We start from the raw sequence: 27,456 nt of genomic DNA on the forward strand, positions 1-27,456 counted from the left end.
TGCTGGAGTTTTAAACACTGTGTCCACTCAATGTCCACTCTATTAGACACTCCTACCTTGTCAGTCCATCTTGTAGATGTAGAGTCAGAGATGATAGCTCATCTGTTGTTACACAGTGTAGGTCGTACCAAGATGGACACGATGAAAGAAACAAAAACAAAGAAACATTCATTATGATTGGAGTAAAAATTTTGGTGAAAATTTTTCATGAATTAAGGTTTAAGGTTTAGTAAAAGTCTTTACTTGTAAAAAAAAAAAATCACTAGTAAAAATGTCATTTTCAAATGTGTAAATTGAATTCTTCTGTAAAATCCATTGCAACCTGAAAATTAGTTTTGGAAGCTAAAACTGCAATAAAATTAGTTCATAACCTCAATGTCAAATTACTCTTCACTTAAAAACTGTAAAAATGGCTCATCAAACCTAAACATTTTATTTCATTTGGTAAAAAATAAATTAACTAGTATTATTCAACCAAAATAAATTCTTTGAATGTTTTTTTTCAATCAGTGTAATTTTTAAATTGAATAAAACTAGTTCAATTTCTTGTTAACACGAAGTATTTTTTCAGATTGACCTGATGAGTGATTTTTTACAGTGTAGGTTTACTTATAAGCTAAACCTACTTTCCATACACAGGACATAAAAAATCAATTGCTATTTATTTATCTAATGCTTATGTCTGCAGTAGATTATTCCAAGGTTTTGAGCTCTAAAAGGTCCATGGTTAGAGGCCCCTGGGCACTAGCCCAACTGGTTCATTCAGTAGTCCTTCCATGGGCAGCCAATCAGAACAGAGATCATTTACATATATCAGTCTTAAAGGTACAGTAAAAAAAAAACAGCCTAAAGGAATAAAGATAAGTTGGGAAAAAAGCAGTGGTGGACGAAGCACACAAACCATGTACTTGAGTTAAAGTAGAGAGGTAAAATATTACTGCAGTAAAAGTAGAAGTTCCTCCATTTAGACCTCCACTTGAGTAAAAGTACAAAAGTATTTTCCATCAAATGTACTTAAGTATCAAAAGTAAAAGTACTAAAAGATTAATTATGGCTCTGATGTTCTGTTACCATTTCTGTAACAAGACTCGCTTCATTAACCCATTTTAGGTGAAAATACTCCAGTGTCTCTCTTGGTAAACCAGTCTTTTAATAGAATGTCATTAATTAGTGACGCTGATGTCTATTAAAATTATCATAAGCACAAAACACTGAAGGCAAACAGTTTCCATCAGGTAGAACTGAGTGGCTCTGAAATCACTTTTTACATACAAGCAAAGTTTCAGTTTAAGATTTATTTGTAACTTAGTTACAATTTAAGTTTAATAAAAACTTTAAACTCAGATTCACAAATGAGTTTCCTTTACTAAACTGCATCTGTAGGTCTCTGTTCATAAACATAAACTAGCCAAAACTAATGTACTATAAAATGAAAGTGTTTGTATAAATTCAGATGTCAGTCACAACTGCATATGTGTGCATATTTCTATATTGTGGTCTGTTTACACAAAGTTAGGTTAGTTCATCATTTATGTTGAATAGACACTCAAAACAAGCTCAAAACAAAGTGTGTGACACACATAAGCCAAAAGGAACAACAGATTTCTCATAATGTAGTGGAGTAAAAAGTGAGATATTCAACTTTAAAATGTAGTGGAGTGAAAGTAAAAAGTTACCCAAAATGGAAAAACTTCAGTAAAGTGCAGATACAGACTACTTAAGTACAGTAATAAATTACATTTACTTATTTACTGTCCTCCACTGGAAAAAAGATTGTGTACATAAACCTACACAGCAGTCACAAATGGACTCCAGGGAAAAACCGTAAGTACAGGATTCTACCCTTTTCTTACATACACACACTACTACACTGCACCTTTCCTACTGAAGGTCTTACTAAGTTGCTTCCTTTTCATTCTCTCACACAAGTTCAGAGTTTTCTTGCTCATGCTCAAGCGCCAGTTCATCACCCCACTGGCTTCTTCACCCACTGAGGACATGACTTAATCCAGCTGCATCCCACGCAAGAGGCCTCAAGTGACCCACTCTGCTTGACAGGCAGTCGCTATCACCACCTAAAGTAGTTCAGGTCACACATGAAGCTTCCCTTGGCGGTCATTACAGTGTGCTTGGTGTTCTCATCTGCCTTTTGGCGGCTCTCTCTTTATGCGGCTGGACTCTAGAGATGGTGCACGCTGTGACCTGAGTAGAGTTCTACAAGTGATTGAGATGTTTGCCTTAATCTACAAGATGTCACACCAGATACACCAGCTGTTACTGCAACTGGCTGCCCATGAATTCTTCACTAGTCTATATACATATACAGTGGTGTGAAAAAGTGTTTGCCCCTTCCTGATTTCTTATTTTGCATGTTTGCCACACTTAAATGTTTCAGATCACCAAACAAATTTTAATATTAGACAAAGATAACACAAGTAAACACAAAATGCAGTTTATAAATGAAGATCTTTATTAATAAGGGAAAAAGAAATCCAAACCTACAGAGCCCTGTGTGAAAAAGTGATTGCCCCCTAAACCTAATAACTGGCTGGGCCACCCTTAGCAGCAACAACTGCAATCAAGCGTTTGCGTTACTTGGGAATGAGTCTTTTGCAGCGCTGTGGAGGAATTTTGGCCACTCATCTTTGCAGGATTGTTGTAATTCAGCCACATTGGAGGGTTTCTGAGCATGAACTGCCTTTTTAAGGTCGTGCCACCGCATCTCAGTCGGACTCAGGTCAGGACTTTGACTAGGCCACTCCAAAGTCTTAATTTTGTTTTTCTTAAGCCATTCAGAGGTGGACTTCCTGGTGTGTTTTGGATCATTGTCCGCTGCAGAACCCAAGTGCGCTTCAGCTTGAGGTCACGAACAGATGGCCGGACATTCTCCTTCAGGATTTTTTGGTAGACAGCAGAATTTATGGTTCCATTTACCACAGCAAGTCTTCCAGGTCCTGAAGCAGCAAAACAGCCCCAGACCATCACACTACCACCACCATAATTTACTGTTGGTATGATGTTCCTTTTCTGAAATGCTGTGTTACTTCTATGCCAGATGTAATGGGACATCCACCTTCCAAAAAGTTCAACTTTTGTCTCGTCAGTCCACAGAGTATTCTCCCAAAAGTCTTGGGGATCATCAAGATGAGCCTTTATGTTCTTTTTGCTCAGCAGTGGTTTTCATCTTGGAACTCTGCCATGCAGGCCATTTTTGCCCAGTCTCTTTCTTATGGTGGAGTCATGAACACTGACCTTAACTGAGGCAAGTGAGGCCCGCAGTTCTTTGGATGTTGTTGTGGGGTCTTTTGTGACCTCTTGGATGAGTCGTCGCTGCGCTCTTGGGGTAATTTTGGTCGGCCGGCCACTTCTGGAAAGGTTCACCACTGTTTTCGCCATTTGTGGATAATGGCTCTCACTGTGGTTCGCTGGAGTCCCAAAGCTTTAGAATGGCTTTATAACCTTTTCCAGACTGATAGATCTCAATTACTTTGTTTCTCATTTGTTCCTGAATATCTTTGGATCGCAGCATGATGTCTAGCTTTTGAGGATCTTTTGGTCTACTTCGCTTTGTCAGGCAGGTCCTATTTAAGTGATTTCTTGATTGAGAACAGGTGTGGCAGTAATCAGGCCTGGGTGTGGCTAGGGAAATTAAACTCAGCTTTCCAAAGATGTGATAAACCACAGTTAATTTACGTTTTAACCCGGGGGGCAATGACTTTTTCACACAGGGCTCTGTAGGTTTGGATTTCTTTTTCCTTTAATAATAAAGACCTTCATTTATAAACTGCATTTTGTGTTTATTTGTGTTATCTTTGTCTAATATGTAAATTTGTTTGGTGATCTGAAACATTTAAGTGTGACAAACATGCAATTGAAATTAGGAAGGGGGCAAACACTTTTTCACACCACTGTATTTGCTGGACATCAGAGGCAGAGTTTCAAGAAAAAACATGAGTCTATTATAAATATGCACCACCTCACCACATCTACACTGTAAAACTCCCTGCACATCTTAATGAATGAATTAAGTTAACACAACTTAAATACTCCAGAAAGTTAGTCTGAAAAATGTAAATTAACTCAAAAATGAATTGTTGAGATAGTAACTCAGTCATTTGAGTAAGATTTTGTTTATTTTGAGTTGAGGTAACTTTATTTAAATGTGTTATACTCACTATTTTAATTGAACTTGTCTTTACATGCAAACACAAACAGGCCGATAATGGGTTGTTTTTAAAGACTGTAGAAAATTTAATGTGGCTTAATGTGATAGGCAGCATAAATGTTTACATTTAAATGATTTTGACTTTCGTGCTTTTTTCATATCTTTATTTTGATGATTTCAGACTCATCAAACGGGATCTTTGAGTTATTGCAATTTAGTTCAGACTCTCAGCTTTACTTGATAAATGTTTGATCAATGCAACCTTCTTGAGTAAAACTCACATCATTCCTATTGGCTGTTAGTACCATATATTTACATATTGGGTGTGTCTCTTCTCCATCTATGTGTTGTCATTCTCCCCAGCCTACCTTCCCTTGTGTTGACTGGGTTTATGAACGTTTGTGATTTAAGCTAATCAGTGTTGAGAGAGCTGAGTTGCCAAGCTTCTCTCTACTGTGTGCGGCTCTGCTGTGGTTAAATGATACAGAAGCTGTATTTGCACTCTGGGCTGAGCTGGCAGCGTTTGGCGATGTGGTCTGGAATAATATTAAGTTGCACAAGACTTGCAAATGTCTATTATCATATCTCTAAAAAAGAGTATGAGTTTGTTAGAATAATAGCTGAGTTTAGCCTGGCAGTGAATTTAATTTACAATTACTTAATTATATAGAGTTTGAACAACTTAAACTTAAGTCCCCAATACTCAACCATTTTAATATCAACAAAACAAATGGAGTTTGTATAATTTACTCAATTTACTTAAGTATATAAAGCAATAGACATATTTTGTTTATACTCAGTTCTGGTAGCTATGTATGATCAATGATTTGAGTTATTGAACTTAATCAGTTTCCTCAAATCATTTGTGTTGACTTAACTCATCAGGTTTTACAGTGTACACTTTGTGTGTGTGTGTGTGTGTGTGTGTGTGTGTGTGTGTGTGTGTGTGTGTGTGTGTGTGTGTGTGTTTGTGTGTGTGTGTGTGTCTACTGAACTTGTTCAAAGTCAGAGTTCAAAACTCATTTCAGACGTTTAACTGACTCGAAATTTACTGACTCCAATTATGTCTACTTTATTAATTCGTAGTAAAAATTTGAGCTAATTTTGAGTAGAACTCAAAAACACTATCCAGTACACGACTAGCAAACACAGCTTTGATCAGCTGTACACACACAAAATCATACTATATATATATATATATATATATATATATATATATATATATATATATATATAAAATTGCAGAAAATATGACAGTTGTGACAGTTCTTAATGATTTACATAAAAAAACAATATTTGCCAGCCATGATCTTTGGGCCCTCGGGCAGCACTGTATTTACAACAGACATTATTCTGTAGAGGATATCACTGCATGGGCTCAGAAACACTTCTGAAAAACACTGTCTATGAAAACAGTTCAGCGCTGCATCCACAAATGCAAATTAAAACTCTTAAACGCAAAGAAGAAACCAAATATAAACAGGATCCAGAAATGCTGCCACCTTCTCTGGGCCCAAGCTCATTTAAAATGGACTGAGAGGAAGTGGTGGTCTGATGAATCAACATTTGAATTCTTTTTACATTGTGTCCTCCAGGCTAAAGACCACTCAGCTTGTTATCAGTGCACAGTTTAAAAGCCAGTATTCATGATGGTATAGGGGGGCATTAGTGCACATGGTATGGGTGAAGTGCACATCTGTGAAGGCACCATTAATGCTGAATGATATATACATGTTTTGGCAACATATGCTGCCATCCAGATGACGTCTTTTTCAGGGAAAGCCTTGATTATTTCAGCAAGATGATGTCAAACCACATTCTGCATGTATTACAACAGCATTGCTCTGTATTAAAAGAGTCTGGGTGCTAAACTGACCTGCCTGCAGTCCAGACCGGTCACCACTGAAAACATTTGGCGCATTATGAAATGAAGATCCTGAACTGAATAAAATCCTATGTTAAGCAAAAATGGAAAACATTTCACTTTCAAAACTACAGCAGTGTCTCCTCAGTTCCCAAACGCTAACAGGGTGTTGTTAAAAGAAGAGGTGATGAAACACAGTGGTAAACAGGCCCCCGTCCCAACTTTTTTGGAACGTGTTGTTGGCATCAAATTCAAAATGGGCATATATTTTTCAAAAAACAGTAAAATATCTCAGTTTTAACATATTATTTGTTGTCTTTGTACTATTTGCAATGAAATATAGGGTTTAAATAATTTGCACATCATTGAATTTTGTTTTTATTTACATTTTGCACAGTGTCCCAAGTTTTTTTGGAAATGGGGTTGTAAATTAACTAGTTTTACTCAGCTTAAATAAATACTTTGAATGAACGATTCTTTAAATCCTTGTAGTTTAAGTTGAATAAAACTAGTTCAATTGTTACTACATGAAGTATTTTTTTAGGTTCATCTGACATTTTTTACAGTGAAACCTACTTAGAATGAAGTAGTTAGTGTAAATGAGTGCAATGTACCTTGATACTTAAATCATTAAAATCTATTTTAAATGTCATAAGTTACCCAGTTTTGCTACATGAGTTTACCTTGAATCAAGTAGCGCTGCAGTGGAGATGAGCGAGAATGTTAACACAACACAACAAAACATTGCTTTAATGTTAAACTTTTCCTCCTCATCTTCGTCGTTTCTTTTCCCTTTTCAGCTCCAGATGCATAAGTTCTTTTTTAAAACATGATTAAAAATATTCTCCTCACTCAAATATCTTAGACAACGTAATGGTGCAGTAATAACTCAGACATAAGCAGCTGCGTGTGTCACTTATTAGGCATAGCTGGCACTGAATGGGATGCAGAGCACTTTATATCATTATTATTATGATTAGTGATATTATTAGTGATTTCTGACAGATTTTTGTTTGCAAGTTTGCAAAACTGATTGGTAATGGTGTGTTTGTATATAGTTTTTTGATTAAATAATCATTAAATGATCATTTTTTCCCCTACAGGAATAAATGGCCGTGGCAACCACCCGGGTTACCATAGTAACCACCTTGCAATACCCTAGAATCCACCCTGAAATAATGTAGCAACCATCTAGCAGCATGGTTACAATTACAGCCACCTAGTGACACCTTAGTAACCTTTTGGCAACATAGCAACCACCTGGGAATTGTTTAAGCATTGCAATCACTGCATCTTCTTCAGGAAATATTCTTTTCTAATTATTGTAATTATAATTATTATTAATATTACTACCACTACTACTATTACTATTGCTATTTTAGAAACATGTTATTCAACTTGTTGTCTTTAAGACATAAGACATAGTATTTACAGGTAATAATTTCAACCCTGTGCACAGTTTGCTTTCACTACTCGAGTGAAAAACAAAGAAGCAAACAAAAATGTAAAGAAATATGTGTCATTTCCACATGAATTAAGTGGATTAAATGCATCCATTTTTGATGGACACTCCCCTTTTTAAGAAATCAGATCAGGTACTGTAGTGTATAGTTGAAACAAATGAACCAAAACACGAGAAATACTGTAGCCTTTGATGGACTCCTGCTTCAGGGCGTAATTATCTCTGTATACTGCCCTACATTAGGTCACAGAAATAGAGCAAACACAAATAAATCTTGAAAATAAATGACTGTATTATGAAGCTCTTGTCACCGTCTCTTAAGCCTTGAGAAGGCTCTGAGTGGATTCCCATACTGCCATTCAACTGCGAGGAATTTTGGGAAGAAGATTCCAGCAGTATTTTAGGAATACGATTCCACACTCCGCTGATTATTTTGCATTAATGAAAAATTCATTTACACAACTCATACAAGACAAATTGATGTTGTCTCCCTAGGACACACTGTTACTCATGCTTCTCACTTGTGCTTTATCTCTGAACTGCAGACGCAAATTAAAAACCTGACAGCGATGCTATATTCTAATCAAGAGCACGAACCAATTGGGTTATTGCGGGATTTAAGTTTTAACAAGGCAAGAAATGACATGAACACGCCATCTCCCACATGGTTCAGCCAAAGTTGGGTATTTGCATATGTTATATTGGAAAAAGCTCTATTTTCAGTTTTCTATTTCAATGGGAAATACTATAATCTGGGTGAATAGTAAACCTCAGTTACCACACATTTGCACTCTTCCAATTTTTTGTCTATTCTTTTAAGGCATTTAAATGCAGCACTTTCTTTTACACTGTGTGACAGTTTAATGATGAATGGGATGTAAACTCCACTTCCAAAGCTAATACTGTTGAGCACTAATGGTGGAGTCCAGACCCGTTTTAGAGAGGAGTGTCAAATTAGGGGCATCTATGAATAATGTAATTTGAGTTTGTGGGTATTACTAATAGATAAAATAGCATTGCTAACACATGATTATTTTATCAGATCCCATTAAAATAGTATCACAAAATGGTTTCAATAGAAGTGATACATCCCTACCTGATGGCTTTGTAAGTGTTTCCAGTCGAGTACGCCTGGGTGATGTGATCGGATAATGTTGATTAACAAGTAACCTGACGGCTATGTGTAAAAGACAATAGTCACCATGTTGGAAAGAGAACCAGGAGAGAACTAGAGAAATGGAAGCTTTAGCGAAAGTTCTGCCAGGAAGACTCTAATGCTACATCATTCATTCATTCATTACTTCTGACCAATCACAGGCTATGCCTGTCTTTAAATGACTCAACTTACGTACCTATTCTGCTGCTTTCAGGTAACTACATTTTGACGTTACCCTCCTTCCTCCCCACCACCACCTGTTGGGTCCCTGTCTGGTTGTTGGGGGGTAGGCTCTGCCCCTGCTGTCTCTATCCGGCATGATCAGCGAGGGTCTCGATGCTCCAAGACCTGGACCGAGAATGAGGCCTTTGCCAAAGACTGCCAAGTGTTAATAACATGTTATAATGTCAGTGCCAAAGAAGTCATTCCCAGCTTGGAGAGCGTAAAGTAAAGACAAATACCAAGCTAACGGTGGTGAACATTACCTTTCCCACATTGGGTAAAACACTGATGGCAGCTCTAGTTTAAACTCTGACATTTGAAGCCTGTAATGTGCTTTACTGTGAATGTTTTAGTGTTTCAGTAAATCCTTCAGTAAATACTTCAACTTGAAGCCTCACTCTGAACACTGGAGGAGGCTTTAGTACAGTACGCTTCACTTTACTTAGAGCAGACAAATACGACTTATGAGCTCTTATAATTTGTTATGATCAGTACTTATAATGTGTTATGTAAACAATTCATAATGCATAATAAACATGGCTATAATGTGTAATGCATTTTTATAAATATTTATAGCTATGTTTATAATGCCTTATGAATGCATTATAACATGTTATGAATGTGTTTATAGATGCTTACAAAGGTAACATTCATAGAAAGTGTTACTGTATGTTTTTCCTTCTCCTGTATTTGGAGATATGAGGTTTTGTTCCAACAACAGCGATATTTTACTTTACATTCAGTTTAGCTTATGTGCACAGAATGAAAAATAAACACTGACGTGCTTCGGCACTTCAACTTGCTTTAGTGTGACCTGCTGCATTAAAACAACCAAAATAAAGTGACTGGATTGAACCTTACAGCACATAGCTGTAAACCTGGAACCTTTAAAACTGGAAAAAGTTCTTCTGAGCTCCATTTACAGCCAGGAAACAGGATCAGTAAAAGATAACAAATAATATTAAATAGGGTCTACATATAATGTTGTATTCATTTGTACACACTTAAAAATGAAGGTTCTTCAATGGTTCTTTAGTAAAGAAAGTGCTTCAATATAGAACCATAAACATTCCAAGAACCCTTTCTATGATTAAAGGGTTCTTTGCATCATGAGGGGGTTCTTCAGATTGATGGAGATTGTGCTGTAGATGGTTCTATATAGAGTTCTTCTAATGTAACAAGCCTGATCTCGTAACAATGAAAGACCCATTTTTGGTGCTATATAGAACCCTTTTTAAAAAGGTTCTACACAGAACCATCTACAGCACGTTCTTCGTCAACCTGAAGAACATTTTTACAATGCTAAGAACCCTTTAATCATGGATAGGGTTCTTTAAATGTTCCTGATTCTGTATAGAACCATTTTCTTTACCAAAGAACTTGAACCCTTGAGAGAACATCGTTTTTAAGTGTGTACTGTTAAAACACTGTGTTATTATGGGGCCTTTAAAAGCTGTAAACTCCCCACTGTCTCTGCTGTGTGTGATTTACAGTCTGAGTAAAATCTGCAGTATTTTCCATTCAGCTGAAGTGTCTCAGTGGTTAGTTAAATTATGAAAAAATCGTGAAATTCGAATACCATAAAACACCCATAGCTGAACTGCAGAGTGACTCTGCTATAAGGATTTTAATGCATAAAGTACATGAGCACGGCTTTGGAATTCACTTGTAGTCTCAAGTTTTTCCATCAGGGAGCTGGAGCATGCAAATCACCACAAATCTGCATCAGAAGAAGCCCATGAATGCATATGATTGCAGTAACATCCATTAAAACAACATGTGAAGTATTTTTCCAAAGATGTAGAGTACTCAGGATTATATTATTTAATATGTGACTTTTGTTAAAGATTTTCATTAAAGAAAGTCATATAAACTAAAAATAGAATAGAAAGTAGGTCAGAGTTACAGTGACTGTGCATATTGGCCAAGCAGGCAGCGGTGGGTGTAATGATGATCGCAATATTTTAACTTAAAAATATCAAATATATAGAAATATAGAAATATATAGGTCAACAGTTGAGTGCTGTTCATCTTTCGGTTCTACATAGTTTTGCTTGTTTGACTTTGCTTTTGTTGGAGCAGAGCCATGTTGCTCCTCTGGACACAATTACTCTGTACTATAGTCTCTTTTGAAGTAGTCAGTGCTGGTTCTATGTGAAAAATCTAAGCTTCATCTAAAGCTGAAATGGAGCCATTGCTGGTTGAGATTTACCAGTTTTGATACCACTGACAAATACTTGGTTCAGATTCCTAAATCATTCTAAAATTGAGACTTTATTCAAAAAACAATAAACTGAAAAACCCTTTGGGAACATCTTATTTGAACATAACACTGAGATAAGCATTTCATAAACATGCTGAAAACATATTGGCCCTTATTCATCAGATTTACATAAAAAGGTCTGATTTATGAAAGTTTTATACGACGTGGAAACAAGTAAAAAATTTGAGCACAAATGATTAATCAACTTCTGTGCATGAAATCAAGCGCCAGCTGACATTATTTACATATCATTTACATTGCATTTACATATCATTTACATATAATTTACATAATTTACATAGTGTACATTTGCATATATCTGTGTCTGTAGGAAGCCACTAAAATGACATCATTCATTGGCTCACAAGCCAATTGCTGTGCTTGTAGGGGAAGTCTGAGGTCGAGCAGTGAGTGCTCTGCTCCCCCTACTGACCAAACTATATAGTATCAAAATTGCAACAACTGGAAAAAGTTAAATGTGAAATTAAAAAAGCATCTTAGCTTTTTAAGATTGTAAAATGATGTGATTGCATAGTGTGATTGTTTTCCTAAACATAACATATTTGAAATCTGTATTAATGCAGTACATGCAGTGTTTCTGTGCTAGCTGCGTTTTGTATTTTAGAATTTTTAGGGTGGTGTCAGCAGTATAAAGCAAAAACACAGTGTAGTATGTTTTTAAATGGAAATTTTTATTTATACCAATGTGCACGTAAAATAATTGCATCCACTTTTGTACTGGATTGCCATGCGCTCAAAGGATCAGTATTATTGTTAATTTCTATTTATGCTTTCTTATTTTTTGTATTATAGATGATACCTATCCTCACATTGGTTAGTTAACTGCAAAATAAGCATTATTTTCAAGATATTCTCAAATTTACACACTCCTACAAGACACGGTTATGATTGTATAGATACACCAAAGCTAGGATTAATGAACAACAGAACTGTCAGTGCAGTTTGTTTGCAAGCATTTAACGACTTGATTAAACCATAAACAACTTTGATGAATAATCGCCAATGTTTGATGTCATGACAGCTTATGTCACATGCTAATTAGCCATCATGACATCAATCGTTATGACATCTGTCATGACAATGAGTGGTAATGGTAACATGACACTGTTATATCAGTGACCATCTGTCATGACTCAATATCATGTAACAGAATTCAAGTAAAATGTTACCAAATATGTATAATATTTACTATCTAAATAATCTTTCAATAAAACTGTAATGAATAACATTGAAAAAATAATCCCTCTTCCTTTGATCCTGGCTGCCTTTAAAAAGCCTTGGCTGAAAGTGCTTTCAACAGAAAGTTAGAGGTAAGACATGTTATTTATGAGATATAGTTTTGAATTTGATTAGCTCAGAATTTCCAAGCATCACTCCATTATAAGCATGTACAACACGCTTAGTACATGGTGAGCCTGCAGACCCCAGGAGTCTGGGCCGAATGCATGCTTTTAAGCTGGCACCCTTGAGGTCTCTTGCCCTATATGTCTGTACATTGTTGATGTCACCAAAGTGTGGAATTGCCGGAGGACCGCAGGGGTTTGGGCGCCTTTGAGGATACAGCTTGTATGACATGGCTTGTGGGCAGAAGTATTACCAGGGTTTGAAAATGTACTCAGTGATAAAAGGTGCTTTCTAGGAAATACACATTTAGCACAGTAAGAGAGACAAGATGATGGTGTGAGAAAGAGGAAGGTTTAGTGTGTTTTGGTGGTTCTCAGTGGATCAACGCACAAAAGCCACCAACTTTTCCAAGTAAGGCCTACTTATGAAATTGCAGTCCAGACGAACAAGCATGTTCAAGAGGATCTATTTCTATCAGCTCCACTTACTACATAGGTGCACTTTGTAGTTCTTCAGTGGTCAGGACCCCCATGGACCCTCACAGAGCAGGTACTATTTGGGTGGTGGATCATTCTCAGCACTGCAGTAACACTGACGGAGTGGTGGTGTGTTAGTGTGTGTTGTGCTGGCACGAGTGGATCAGACACAGCAGTGCTGCTGGAGTTTTTAAACACTGTGTCCACTCTCTGTCTACTCTATTAGACACTCCTACCTTGTCAGTCCACCTTGTAGATGTAAAGTCAGAGACGATAGCTCATCTGCTGCTGCACAGTTTGTGTTGGTCATCCTCTAGTCCTTCATCAGTGGTCACAGGACGCTGCCCACAGGACACTGTTGGCTGGATATTTTTGGTTGGTGGACTATTCTCAGTCCAGCAGTGACACTGAGGTGTTTAAAAACTCCAGCAGCACTGCTGTGTCTGATCCACTTAGACCAGCGCAACACACACTAACACACCACCACTACGTCAGTGTTACTGCAGTGCTGAGAATGACCCACCACCCAAATAGTACCTGCTCTGTGAGGATCCATGGGGGTCCTGACCACTGAAGAACAGGGTAAAAGGGGGCTAACAAAGTATCAGAGAAACAGATGGACTACAGTCTGTAACTGTAGAACTACAAAGTGCACCTATATAGTAAGTGGAGCTGATAAAACGGACAGTGAGCGTAGAAACAAGGAGGTGGTCATAATGTTATGCCTGATCGGTGTAGATTACTTTAAAAAAAGGTATATGTAACCTAATCTAAAGGATTATGATATCGTCACTGTGAAAAAACATGTATCTCCATTTTTTGTGATTTTTTACTTTTCTGCATCCTTTGAGCTCAGCAACTGTTCTTTACGTTATGTGAAAATTTTCATGATGATTGGACCAATAGAAATTCTCCAAAATTGCTTAGAATTAAATCTCTTTCCATTAACTTACAGTGAAAGTAAAGAACATTTTTGCCCTCTCCTGTAAAGTTACTATCTTGGAGATGCTTGTTTTTCTTTGGACAGCGAAGATATGAAACTAGTGCAATGTGTTTGTTTTCCTTTACATTTGGATTATTTGTCTACATAGTCATTTAATACAGATGAGTTTAGACAAATGTCAATAAAGCCCTGTTTACACTTGGCATTTACATCCATCTCGAATGATTTGATCATAAATGTGTCTTAAATAAACCACAAAGCTGCTTTCATCTCAGCTGATTAAGGCACGGTTGAAGATGCATAGAGATGCTTTACTGTTCATTATACTATGGTCCTATGCATTCCTGACCACCTCCTGAGGTGGTTTGGTTGAGTAGATCACAATGTGTGCCCAAGATGCATTATACCCCATTAATATGTGTACTTAGTGCTGTCCGCTTAGATTCGATCACCCAGGAAACATGTTAATGCCAGGTGCAAGTGGAGAAATTAACAGCTGGCATTAACATGCGTCCTGGGTGATCTTAGACTTCGTTAATCCCTGAAAATCCCAGACTTATTACATACTAAGCCTTATCATTTAGTGACTACAGGGAGTTCAGTGCAAACTGGTTGAGCTGTTCTTAGGTTAGTGTGTAATAAAATTAAAAACAGCACTGTTTAATGAAACAAAATCGCATACTGCCAAAACTGCGCCAGTGGATTAGCTAGGATGCATTATGTCCCAGTCACATTGTTATAGTGAGCTTGACAACCACCAACTGGCAAACTGTCCAACTTCAGTGTACCTTCCACAAACAGATAGAAAACAATGAAACTTTAAACTGCTGTCCTTGCATTTAACACATGCAACACATGTTTTCTTTACTACCCTCCATACGTGGAGAAGCAGAGGACAAATTAATCCTTTTGGTAAAAGTTGTATTGGTTGGGACCCATCCATCCGGTCAGCTTGAACATTGCTATGCCAACCACAGAGGCAACAGACACTGGTGGAGTAATTTCATGTCACCTGTGAAAGATTGTGATGAACAATGCAATGTGGCATCTGAAAAATCATCTTTGTGGTGTGAGTGGTCATCCAGTCCTGCTCAGTCAGTTGTGCCAGAAAGATTCAGGAGGTTCCTCAATTCCTCAACTTGTAAAATTCCTCAATGGAAAGATAATTCAGTAGAAAATAAAGAGTCTTTGGCCAGGTCCAGGTCTTGGAGCGTCAAGACCCTTGCTGATCCTGCTGGATAGAGACGGCAGGGGCGGAGCCTACCCTGGACAACCAGACAGGGACCCAACAGGTGGTGGTGGGGAGGAAGGAGGGGGACATCAAAACGTAGTTACCTGAAAGCAGCAGAACTGGTACATAAGTAGAGTCATTTTAAAGACAGGTATAGGCCCGTGATTGGCCAGGACCAATGGATGACATGTAGCATTAGAGTCTTCCTGGCAGAACTTTCACTAAAGCTTCCATTTCTTATAAAGCACCTGTAATCTGAAGGAAACACAGTTCATTTTTGTTAAAATCCTGATTATGTAACACCATAGCTGGGATAGGCTCCAGCACCCTTATGTGACGTATGTATATAACACCATTACATGTATTCTGTTACTACCCAACCTTGGATGTTACCCATTACACCACTCCAACCTAGAACCTTTGACATCTCTTGCCCTCATATCTGCACTCTGACATCACCAAATCTTGCTGAAGTGTAAATGTAAGAAAGGGGGCTGCACTTTTCTGTCCCTGACTGATAAAACATTCATTGTCTACAGTACAAAAACTTACTTTCAGCACTACATAGAGCCTACATATATATACATTATAAAGTAAAAGCATGACTTAACCCTTGTGTGCTGTTGATGTGTTTGTTACTCAGTGGTCTGGTGGACCCACCGCATTATTGTTTTTACATCAATACAGCCATAACAATTTATGTAAAAATACTAGATGTTTAAAATGTCAGTGTCCAGCGTAGGGTTCTCCTTTAGCAGCTGTAGCCAGTCAGCAGCCTGTCCATGTTGTCCACACACACACACACACACACACACACATGTACACAAACATATACACACACAAACACTTACACACACTAACAGCAGGCCATGTAGGAGAAGAACAGAGTGAAGGACACAGCACCTCCAAACTTTTACTCCCCGTGGGTTCAGCCCAACACCACATGTGTAATATAAATGTGTGAGGGGTGAACAGAGTGAAGACACTGAAAATGGGTTATTTTATATGTTCTTCACAGAAAATGAGCAAAGACCAAGAATCTGAGGCTGAAATAATAATAAATCACATCATTTTTTTCTTTGACTAAACACTGAAAATGGGTCCCACAGACCTGAACACCACACAAGGGCTAACAAACCTTTTCAGGATGGAGTTCTCTGGTCTCCGCTCAGTTCAGCATGACAGCAGTAAGAAATATTGCATCTGATATTACATTTCACATTTGGTCAGTAAACAACTACGTAAATATTAGCTTGTGCACCACAGTAAAGGATATTTATTGGATCTTCTTGCTGAGCACAAAATCATGCTGGTATCACTTTTTGGGAAAAGTCCCTACCCCCAGCTTAAATGAAGGCTGTAATTGGTTCTGTCTGAGTTTGTCTGTCTGTTCATGTCTATAGGTCAGCGGCCAGTGTGTTGAGGAAACACGCAGATTTTTTTTCAAAGTGGTCGGAACTCAAATTAAAAACTGGTGGGCTAAATGCCAGCTCACCCCCACTGCACTGGCAGCCATGCTCAAAAATAAAGGTTTCTAAAGGATTCTTGGAAAAAGATTGAACCTTTCTACACAGTAGCTGGAAAATGCAGGTTCTGCCTGTTTTGAAGAAAGATTCTTGTACAAGAAAAAACTGTGAATTTTTCCTCCAGAAATGTTAGTTTGACACATCTTGCTGGAAATGTGTATGATATCCAAAACCTGAAGTGAAATGGATTTTTTTGTCTTCATATGTCATGCCTCCTTCAGACATGGCTGTGCCTACAGTCAACGTGGCTGCTCAGGACTACATTTCCCAGAACCCCTCACTGCAGCACGTGACTCAGGACTCTCTAAGTTCCATCTATCCTCGTTCCAGATCACCTGACTGCCGATTATCCACACCTGTTGCTTGTTACTAGTGTTTGCTTTAGTACATAAGCCTGGGCTTTAGTTCTTTGTGAAGTGTTGTCACTCACATGTATACTGAGCATTTCCTTTGCGTCATTGTCTTTCTTTCTGTGTATGACCCGTGTTTTGTTTGTGACTGTGATTCAAGTCTTGCCCTTTTATCCTGTACTGATTGTCTGGTTTTCGACCTTCTGCTTGTGTTTATCGACTGTGAGTGTGGATTGCACTTTGGATATTTAAGTATTGAACTCAAGACTCTGCTGTGAGTGTCTGGTTCCCTCTGCCGCTGGTACATCATAAGTGAGTAAGTAAATTTAACAGTTCTAAAGGTGTTTTTATTCTTGTTTAATTGTTTTATTGTGGCAGTTTGAGACATTTTTTTTATATGAAGAAGGCTATAGTGTTGCTGCCCATTTATATAGACAAGTATGAATTGTTTTCACAGCAGGGAGTTCTCACTCCTCCCCTTTACTCCACATTGCTCATTAGCAGCTCAACAGTCACAACATTTCAAGCACAGATAGCCAACTGTGTCCTAGTTAATCTGTTCAAGTTACATGGAAAATGTTGTATAATTAAGTAAAAAAATGATTTCCACTGGCAGAATAGCCACTAGGGGGGGCTGCTGACACAGGGACTTGGTTCCTAAATGCTTTTAAAAAAATTATGTAGGATCTAAAGATGTGTTGCTGTTTACATCTGATGAAGGTTTTTCCTGTGGGCTGAAACGTGATGTTTTCTAATTAACCCTTAGGACCCGGAGACAATTTGCGGGCAAAACGTAGGTCGTTCTACCCTTCATAACTTCAGAACAGTTTAAGATACAAACATCCAGCTGTGATGTCAGCATCAGTGAGTGATTTGGCTCATAAGATCACCAAAAAAAAAGTCTGCCTTATGCTAATTGTTTAGTTTTACTCATAATAACCGATAGAATGAATCACCATCAGAATTATTGCACTTTCGGCTCACAGACATTCCAGACTAACAATTTCTGAAAAGATAATTACTACTGCACTTGTTCTCAAGATCTCTATAATTAAAAAATACAAAATTTAGCAGGTACTAGGTAAATTTTTTTATCAGAAATTACCCAAATTCATAATATATCATATCAAATTTCTGTTAGCATTTACATGTCAAACAATGGCATATCTGAGTAGCCCAGGGTCTCCTGAAAATTTGTTTTTGTATGTAAGCTAGAAGTTATTTGTCATGTACACATTTAAAAATGATTCTTCAAGGGTTCCTTAGTAAAGAAAATGGTTCTTTATAGAACAACACTCAAAGAACCCTTTGCAAGATTAAATATTTCTTTGCATCATGAAATAGTTCCTCAGTTTGATGGAGAACATGGTGTATATGGTTCCATATTGAACCTTTTGAAAATGGTTCTATATAGCACCAAATAGGGTCCTTCTATCGTTACAAGCTTGACATCATAACAATAGAGTAGTTTTTGGTGCTATTTAGAGCTCAAAAGGGTTTTATATGGAATCATCTACAGCACATTCTCGATCAGTCTGAAGAACCCTTTCATGATGCCAGGGTTCTGAGTGTTTATGGTTTTTATATATATATATATATATATATATATATATATATATATATATATATATATATATATATATATATATATATATATATATATTACTAAAGAACCCTTGAACCATGTTTTTTAAGAGTGTAGACTATCCATATCATGCTATGTTCTACATACTCTTAAAGATGGTTCTTTAAGGGATTCTTCAGTAAAGAAAATGGTTCTATATAACCATACATACTCAATGAGCCCTTTGCATGATTAAAGTGTCATTTGCATCATAAAATGGTTCTTTAGACTCATGGGGAATGTGTGTATAAGGTTCTATATAGAACCTATAGAACTGTTTTTTTTTAAATATAGCACTTAAAAGGGTCTTCTATGTTTACAATGTCAAGCTTGTAACAATAGAGGACCTCTTTGGTGCTATATAGAATCTTTTTCAAAAAGGTTCTAAATAGGACCATCTACAGCACATTCTCTATCAAACTGAGGAACCATTTCATAATGCAAAGAACCTTTAGTCATGCAAGTGGTTCATTTAAGCATTTATGGTTCTATATAGAACAATTTTTTTTATGAAAGAACCTTTTAAAAACTCTTTTTCAAGAGTGTATTTTACCAGTAATTATACCATATTTCAATGTTAACCAGTTATTCAGTTTAATCACATCAGCACCCAAGTACAGCAGTATGATGATACTACAAAAACGAACCAAAATTAATAAACAATAAACAAACAATGAAATAAACAAACAATAACTAGAAGTGATGATAGAAGAAATAGCCATATTTTGTGAAACTCATTAGCATATATTTCATCTTATTATTTATTTTTTAAGCCATACCACTAGTTCTTACATTTGTTTTTAGGAGAAAAGTTACATAGAAAGTTTTAATAATAGATAGAAATTATAAAAAATCTTCAGAAGTTTTTTGAGGAACAATAATTCGTAATGTATGTAGTACATTTTTCTTTCTTGAGACACTTTTGTGAATCCAGGCCCCGGTTAGCTGATGTAAAGCCCTTACATAATGTGGAAGTTCTTCAAGGTTTACATGCAGAGTTAGTTTGTGTTCCAGCAGGGAAAATGCAGGAAATGGAAAAATGCACAGGATTTGCCAGGAGTGGGGCTGAGAACCACTGGGTTGAATAAAAAGTCTGAATATATAAAGATTTGAAAAGACTGCCAAGTCCTGTTTTAACTGAATGGATTCTGCGCTTTAATCACTGTGGAAGATGAGAGAGAGAGAGAGAGAGAGAGAAGGAATAAACAATAAGTCTAATGTAGCTGCCAAAACAAGAGCTTGTAAAACAACAGTCAATTACTTAAAACAAATCAAGAGTAGTTCAATTTTTCATGGACAGACAAAGAGAGCTGCAAAGGGAGGCAAACGAGAGGAACAAGAGCAGCGAATGAGGGTTTAACTGCACTAAAGTAGGTTTATGCTGTAGTCCGATAAAGAAGGAACACTCCAATGACTCAGCTGAGGTGTAAAACAAGTTCTTCTTTAAAGCTGAGTTCAATAGCTCAGCCAGCCAAGACTAACCTTATAATGGACAGAATGCAGGCTTTGCAAACAGCTTTCTAGCTAATGAATGATTCTATTTTTACACTATTTAAAAGAAAAGAGTTCAAAACTTTGGTTTTCAGTAAATGAAAAGAACTGACTGCTTTCAGTGCAGGTCTATAGTTCAGATATAGTCTATAGTATGCCCTTTAAAATGTGAAGTGAGCGCATCTCGTGCATAAAAAGAAGCAAGACGTGCTTCTTAAGGGGATGAGTTCAAGCATTTGATTGACAAGTAAACACAAGAGAGAGAGTTGAGAGGCTGAGACAAGTGATAAAACCACTATAAATAATAACTGAAAGCTCTGGAACCTTTTTTATATTCAGTTTGTTAATCTGTGTTGCGTATGTTGTACAGCTGTGGGTGCTGGAAAACTAACTTGTCCTCCATTAGTGACTAGATAGGAGGCATCCCCAATATTGACTGGTCAGCTGTGGTGATGAAGGTATGGTGCTTTTTTGTGGCACTTAGTCAGCAGAAAAGTTGACTTTTTTATAACTTAAATGGGCGAAAGTGTGTTTTGCAGTGGCTGGAGGAATGCTTTTGAGTTACTGTGTGCATTGCTCTGTAGGTGACCATGAAAAGAAGCATGCATCTTTGTCTGAGCACCCCATTAGTAAGCTGAACATTTGATTTCAGGTGCATTGTAAGCACATATTGTGGTCTCAATAAGTCACAGGGGAACCCTCAGTTTTCTAGGGCTAACGATTTCTAGGAACTAAAAAAAAATGCATATCTGTAATTGGTAGTTCATTTTTGTTGAACAGAATTCTGCTTGTTTTTAACCTTTTCAGGTTGGCGGTGTTGTATACAACATCAAAAGAAAAAGATGCATAAAATAAAAGTGAATCTCAAAGTAAATGCTCATGCAGCATTCCTTTATTCTTATGTACAATGTTCTTTGATGTTACAATGTATGGCAGTGTGACCTGAGAGGGTAAAAACACCACAAGTATTACTGTACTACTCTTTCATTGTTAAGTTTGGGATGGAAACAGTGGTTAGTTTCTCGAAATGGCCAGCAGAAAATTGGCCAGGAATTATTTATCTGTGTCATATCTAGGCAGACATAGTTAAGCAAGCTCTCCTATTGGTTAGGATTTCAAGAGCTGAAGAGAAAGCCTCGTCATAATCGTCATAATTGTGAAGTAACAGAGGAATCAACCAATCATGTATTAATTTCCAATGGACGAAGCATTTTCATGATTAAAAAAAGGTTTCTGGAAGTCTTAAATACGTCAGTGTGAAGCAGCAGCCTAATCGATGGGTTGTTAGAAATGGAAAACAGTGGCTGCAGTGCTACCAGCCTGCAACAAGGTCATTTATATGCTAATGTCTGTCATAAGCTTCAAGCAATATATTGAATGTCTTTTTAGAAGCTTCAAATGTCTGTGCTTAAGCTAGAACTGCCAAAAAACATTCATGTGAACCACTGTGAATCCCACAGAGATGCTAGCAGAAATGAGCTTTGTTGTAGAGGTGGGTTTTTGTTCATCGTTTATGGCTCAAATCGAAGGTGTAGCTCTAATAGTCTGCAAAATGCCACATTTTGGGCTACAGCTGTACTCGTATGTCCATCTGGCCCTGAGAATCAATAAATAATTAAACAAAAACATCAGAATCAACATAAATTGTTTAATTTCTGTTGCATGTATTCTGTGCATGTTTGTCTGGTTTGTTTCTATAGATTTTTTTTTATTTTTTTTTTAAATGAAAATTTTAAAGCCATTGAAAGGAGCTGGTGCTCAAGCATGTTCCATGTCAACCACCCATCACTCTTTCAATTTATTTATGGGTTTATTTACCAAACTCTCTCTATTTCCTGCAGTGAGGCCACAATTTTCTTATTTTTCCCCATTGCCACCTCCTGCTATGATAATATAATACACAACATAATCACGCTGCCACATCATGCGCTCCCACTGTCATCTCAGGTTAGCATCATTCTGCGAAGATGAAGACCTCTCCAGTGAGGGGCTCTGGACTGAGGGGGGTGAGACAGAACTTTTCAGCCTCTAAACACATCATTCTCAAAACAAACAAACAAAAAAAGTCCACCCGGTGTCCACTCCGAGCGTGGCTTTATGAAACCTGTCAAGGCCCCACAAAAGAACACCGTGATTCAGGCTGGCGGAGAAATGAGCTCCCCGGGTTACGTTGTCTCGAAAAATCACATTTGCCTCTGGAGCTTGCCACATCCCATTAGTGTTTTTGCCACTGTGATTGTCCAGGATACTTCCCGCCATGTGTTGAAGCTCGCTGAGCTCGAACGGCTGCCCCGTCGCCGGTTTGACAGCCCGGTAACATAATTGATAGGAACGATGGGGGCTGACGCAAAGGCAAACAACCCGAGGAGATCAGTCCAAATGAGTGCATTTTCAAGCGGCGATGGATCTTCTAATTAAGCTTGATCTTAGTTGACGTTCTGAATTCAATCTGTATTCGGTTCAAACATGACTTTTGCCGCATGAGGTTGTGACAAGAAGTCAGCGTCTGGCTGCTGAGTGGTCCTCAATTGCAAAACAACCTACACGTACACTAAGTGACATTTATTCACAGCAGTGGCCACTGCATGAATCGGAAACCGATGTCTCGAATGCTGTCCGTGAAACCTTACGGAATGTCACGGCAGCAAAAGGAAGAAACATCAAACCCGATTATCCATGGCTGAGTGAACTCCATCACCCCCCCCCCATCACCTCTCAAGCGTCCGTCAGCGTGCTCGACCCTCACCTCTAGCGCAGCCGTATCTCGAGTGCCAGAGTCAATATCTTGCAGATCGTGATGTTCAAAGGCACTGAGGCACATGCAGGGCGCCGTGGCTTTGGCATGGTCACTAAGCCTTTTGGCAGTGCACTGAGCTTTCATTTGAGTGGTGATGTGTGCTCTAGCAGTTGGCATAGGAGCTCGTAGAGCACACATCAACACTCGAACGCAGCCTTAGTGCACTTAATGTGTGCATGAGGAGTCTCTTCTAAGCTCCGTAATCACTGTTGGCTGATGGGCACACTCATTTGTGTGTCTCCGAGTTGAGTCCTTATCCTCCAAAGTGGTCACGTGTATTAATGTTGACACCTGCCGCTGCACTCGGAGGAGTTCTCCAGGTGCTTTTCATTTCAGAACATGGCAGCACTTCAGATGAGTTTTAGTTGGGCTCATATGAAACTGATCGTAATAATTAAGGAGTTTATTACATCCTCATTTGAATTTATTCTAGCAGGATTAAAGTTACATCTATCTACCTACTCATACTATCATCCACTCCTCCTCTGCATCTCCTCCATCTTCACTAAACTTCACCTCAATTAATTTTCCAAATAGTAATGGTTGGTAATGTATAATGCTTTTTGTAATCTTCTCAATAATTGTTTGAGATTATGTAACATTTAAGCATTTTAGGTATTAGAGAAAGTTACAGAAATTGGAGCCACTTTTCAAGAGTACATTACTAAAATAACACATGGGCAAGCAGGCATTTGACCTAAAGTACTTAGGTGATGCCCCACCACATTTTTTACTGCATTTCTTAAAAAGAGGAGGGCAGGATGGTAACATGTGTACACACAGCTGAAAAACACATACAAAGGAACCAACACACTAACACATTAGTACAGTTGAAAGTGTATTAAAGCAATAAGCCACGAGAGGCTATGCGTTACTGCCACTTTAATATGGGAATGGTGTTCTTCGGCACAATGCGAAGAGAGGCTAACATAAAATGATAAAATTCAAATTTCTTTTTAAAAAATAATTTGTTATTAATAATATTTGACATAGTATTCCACCAAGAAATGTAGTTCCTTTAAAGTACGGTATCATTGCCAAACAACCATGGACCACTGATTGAGGAGAATGTTTGGATGCCCAGCTATATACTGTGGTCATTTCATGATATTTTTTTTATTTATTTATTTATTTTTTTTAACTGTTTGTGGTATAACAATGAATGTATGATAACACAGCAAAAACTTTAATGCAAAACCTTCACTTTAGAAGTACTTTTTGGACCAAATTACCACTGCGAGTCTTATTTAGCACCAATTCAGCGATGCCCCTCTTCTCACACTGGGGTTGAACCTCAAACAGCTCCCTGCTCCCTACATAGTGCACTACCTACATTTAAATACTGGATCCTGCAGCACAACAGTGCAAATACAGCTAAGAAATGGTAATTTGGGACTCAGACACATCCACACTCGATAAATGATGCACTGTTTGGCTGTAGAGGCTAGAATTTCTAAGCTTTCATAACTAGTGCACTATTTAGGGAGTACAGAGCCGTTTGGAATTCAGCCTGGATTTGACAAGTTCTGACTGAAACATGAACATTTTGAAGTGTGTAATTCATTCAGGTAACATTTTACACTTTCACTGTAAAACTACAGAATAAATCATACCATAAGTACTTTCATTCAAGCCTGTGATTAATGATGGAGTTGTTTAGGCTGTTGGCTCTTTTAGCCATTTTAGCTAGCTGACCAGCCTGGTTCTAGTTAAGAACATAAGTTGCCAGCCCCTCAGTTTAAACAAAAACAGGTTCTACCTGCATCAGTACCCTCAGTGGTCCATGTGAGCAACGTGAGAGTCAAAGATTGTTCCATTAACAGCACAAGAATTTTCATGCCATGGCGCAGTGATACACAATTCAGTCGTTATGAGGTGGTCATAGGTGTGCATATATCAGGGATTTTACAGCAGCTTTGCACAAACTTATGTAAATGAAAGCTGTGAGGTGATCCAAAGTTGTAAAAAGTTTTTTGGTGGTTTTAATGAACCAAGTCAAATTAAAGGTCTGAATCATTGGGTGTGTCTCAAAACCTAGTGAGCTCTCTAAGTAGCCACTGTCTACATAGGCAGCATTCCAACCATCATCTATCCTTATAAGATAGATAAATGAGATGCTCTAGTTCGTCTGGCAGTTTATATAGCAATTTTAATTGTATTTGATCTGAATGAAACAGCAAAATAGACAATAGTTGTGGTCAAACGTGGAAGTTAAAGGCTATTTGTGCACCTTTATGACTAGAAAACAGATAAACACCCCAGAAAATCAGAGCAACTTACATTTGAAGATGACGTCGCTGCTTGGTGAAGCGCTTCTGCCCGCCATCTTCAAATGAAAGTTGCCTCAGCGGCTGAGGAAGCATTCAGCCAAAATGAGGTACCTCAGTAGGCAGCATATTTGAGATCTAAGAATTGGGACCACCTACTTGTCCGGAGCGCATATTGTGATGTAAAATGCTGTATATGTAGAGCTCACTAGGTTTTGAGACACGCCTATTGTTAAACAGACATAACTGAGGTGATAAAGGAACGTTGACACCAAGTAGCCTGGATAAAATGTCTACTGTGTTCCACAAATCTGCTACTTTGGGTCACTTCTAGTGCATAAATGTACCAGGGGCACTGTTACAGATATCGCAGGTGTAATTCAAGATACGCTTCATTTTGTAGCTTCTGTAAAGAGTTTGCCTTTCCTCTGTGAATTGTTTTATAGTGGATAAGCTGTTGATGCTCTGCCACTTTTTGATTGAGTTTTGGCCACTTCTGAACGTTTTCCACTCTCCCTAATCTATAGACAGGTACAGATAGCCAGTCACACTCAGTGACAAACAATTAAAATCTAAACTTCAGTTGGGAGGTGGGACGTTTCCCAAAAAATGAGACCTTTGTTCAGTAAGAGCACTGCTGCAGCTCACTACTCTGGTACATCTTTTGGCCATGGTATATCGGAGGAAAACCTTGTGTCTCCAAAATGGTAACTATTATAAAACCTACTATATATTTAATGTAAGTCAATGGAACCAGAATTTTTTCCAAGTAATTTTGGGCTGTTTCTTTTGTTCCATTCATCATGAAGTTTACACACAATATAAAGGGCAACAGGCATTTGTAAATTGTCAAAAACTGAAACAACAAAAATGGAGATAAAAGGTTTCTTCCGACAGCAGCGAAATGTTGCCACACTGAGTGAAAGTTGCAGTATTTTTTAAGGCTACAGTGCAAAGCTAGACATTGTTCCTCAGAGAGCTGTAAGCAAAGCCCAGCGGACCCCACAGGGTCAGACAGCTTCCCTGCTGTTAATTCCAATATCTAAAGTGTGTCACAGTGTTTAGTTGAGATGTTGTCCAAATGAATCAATGATAGTGTTCTGTAGCCCATTTTAAACTTGTTACAGTAAGTGTAGAACTTAAACGTAGGATTTTACAGCGAAATCATGAAACTAAAAGAACTGCAGAGTCTAAAGCCATAGATATACTTCATGCAAGTACATAGCCATGGTTTAGTGTCTCAGTGCATTCTGAAATGTCAACACAACTCATAACAATTTACAATCTGTATTTTGTGCACTGCAGCAAGGGACGTTGTGGAAACAGCCGTGCCTAACATGAGGTATTATGTTGCTCATGTTTTTGTACAAACTATCATGACAGGCAAGGAGTTTGAGTCTCTCGCAGAACCAGTTTACTCTTTAAAACATATGGTACATCATTCTTTCCATTCCAAAAGTAGCACATCCCCACTCTACTGTCCACATGATTAGACAGATTTCATTTACAGATGCTTTGACTTGCTCTCTGTCACCCCCTTCAGCACAGAGTGGTTTAACCCCCACAATAACATAAAACCACATGTTGAGTTTGTGCAGCATTTGCAGTGCATTGACTGGGCATTGTAAGTTGCATCTGCGCCTGCATTGTCAGTGTTGGTCAAGTCAGGAGGGAACAGTGTACTGGCTCAGATTTCAAAGTCAAGGCCATTGTTTTTATTAGTAAAACCACTTTTTACACTGTTTTTAAAGCATAGGATGGAAGTGGTGTTGAACATACCCCAAGTCCAGCCTACAGCCCGTTCAGCCAATGGAAAGCCATGATGTAGCAGGGTCCACCCACTCAGTCTCCCATGGTCAGACCTTCCGCAGCGAGCTGTCCACGTGTTTTCAGAAGGTATGGTAAGAGCAGCTAACAAAATCCACAATCGATAATAAACATGGTCTTTCACTTTCTGGTCTCCTCAAAGCTTAGTGCTACCATTTTAATCTCTAGTCCACTTGTGTAATTTATTTTTGATGGTTCATTAAGTTTCAGTAAGTGAACCCCTTTTTTCTTTTAAATATCCACAATAATTAGCCAGCGTGACTCAAAGAGCAAATAATTATTGATACCAAACTAACTAGCTTACTAATGTAAGCCATTCACTGCATGTTAGGTGACATTTTTTTACCTTCTAGCTAAGCAGATCGCTTATATGAGCAAGACAGTTCAGTGATGAAATAGTGGCTGTTTTGGCGACCATTTGATCTCA

Source organism: Colossoma macropomum, unplaced genomic scaffold (genome assembly GCF_904425465.1).
Source record: "Colossoma macropomum unplaced genomic scaffold, Colossoma_macropomum, whole genome shotgun sequence".
In the NCBI taxonomy this organism is placed as follows: Eukaryota; Metazoa; Chordata; class Actinopteri; order Characiformes; family Serrasalmidae; genus Colossoma; species Colossoma macropomum.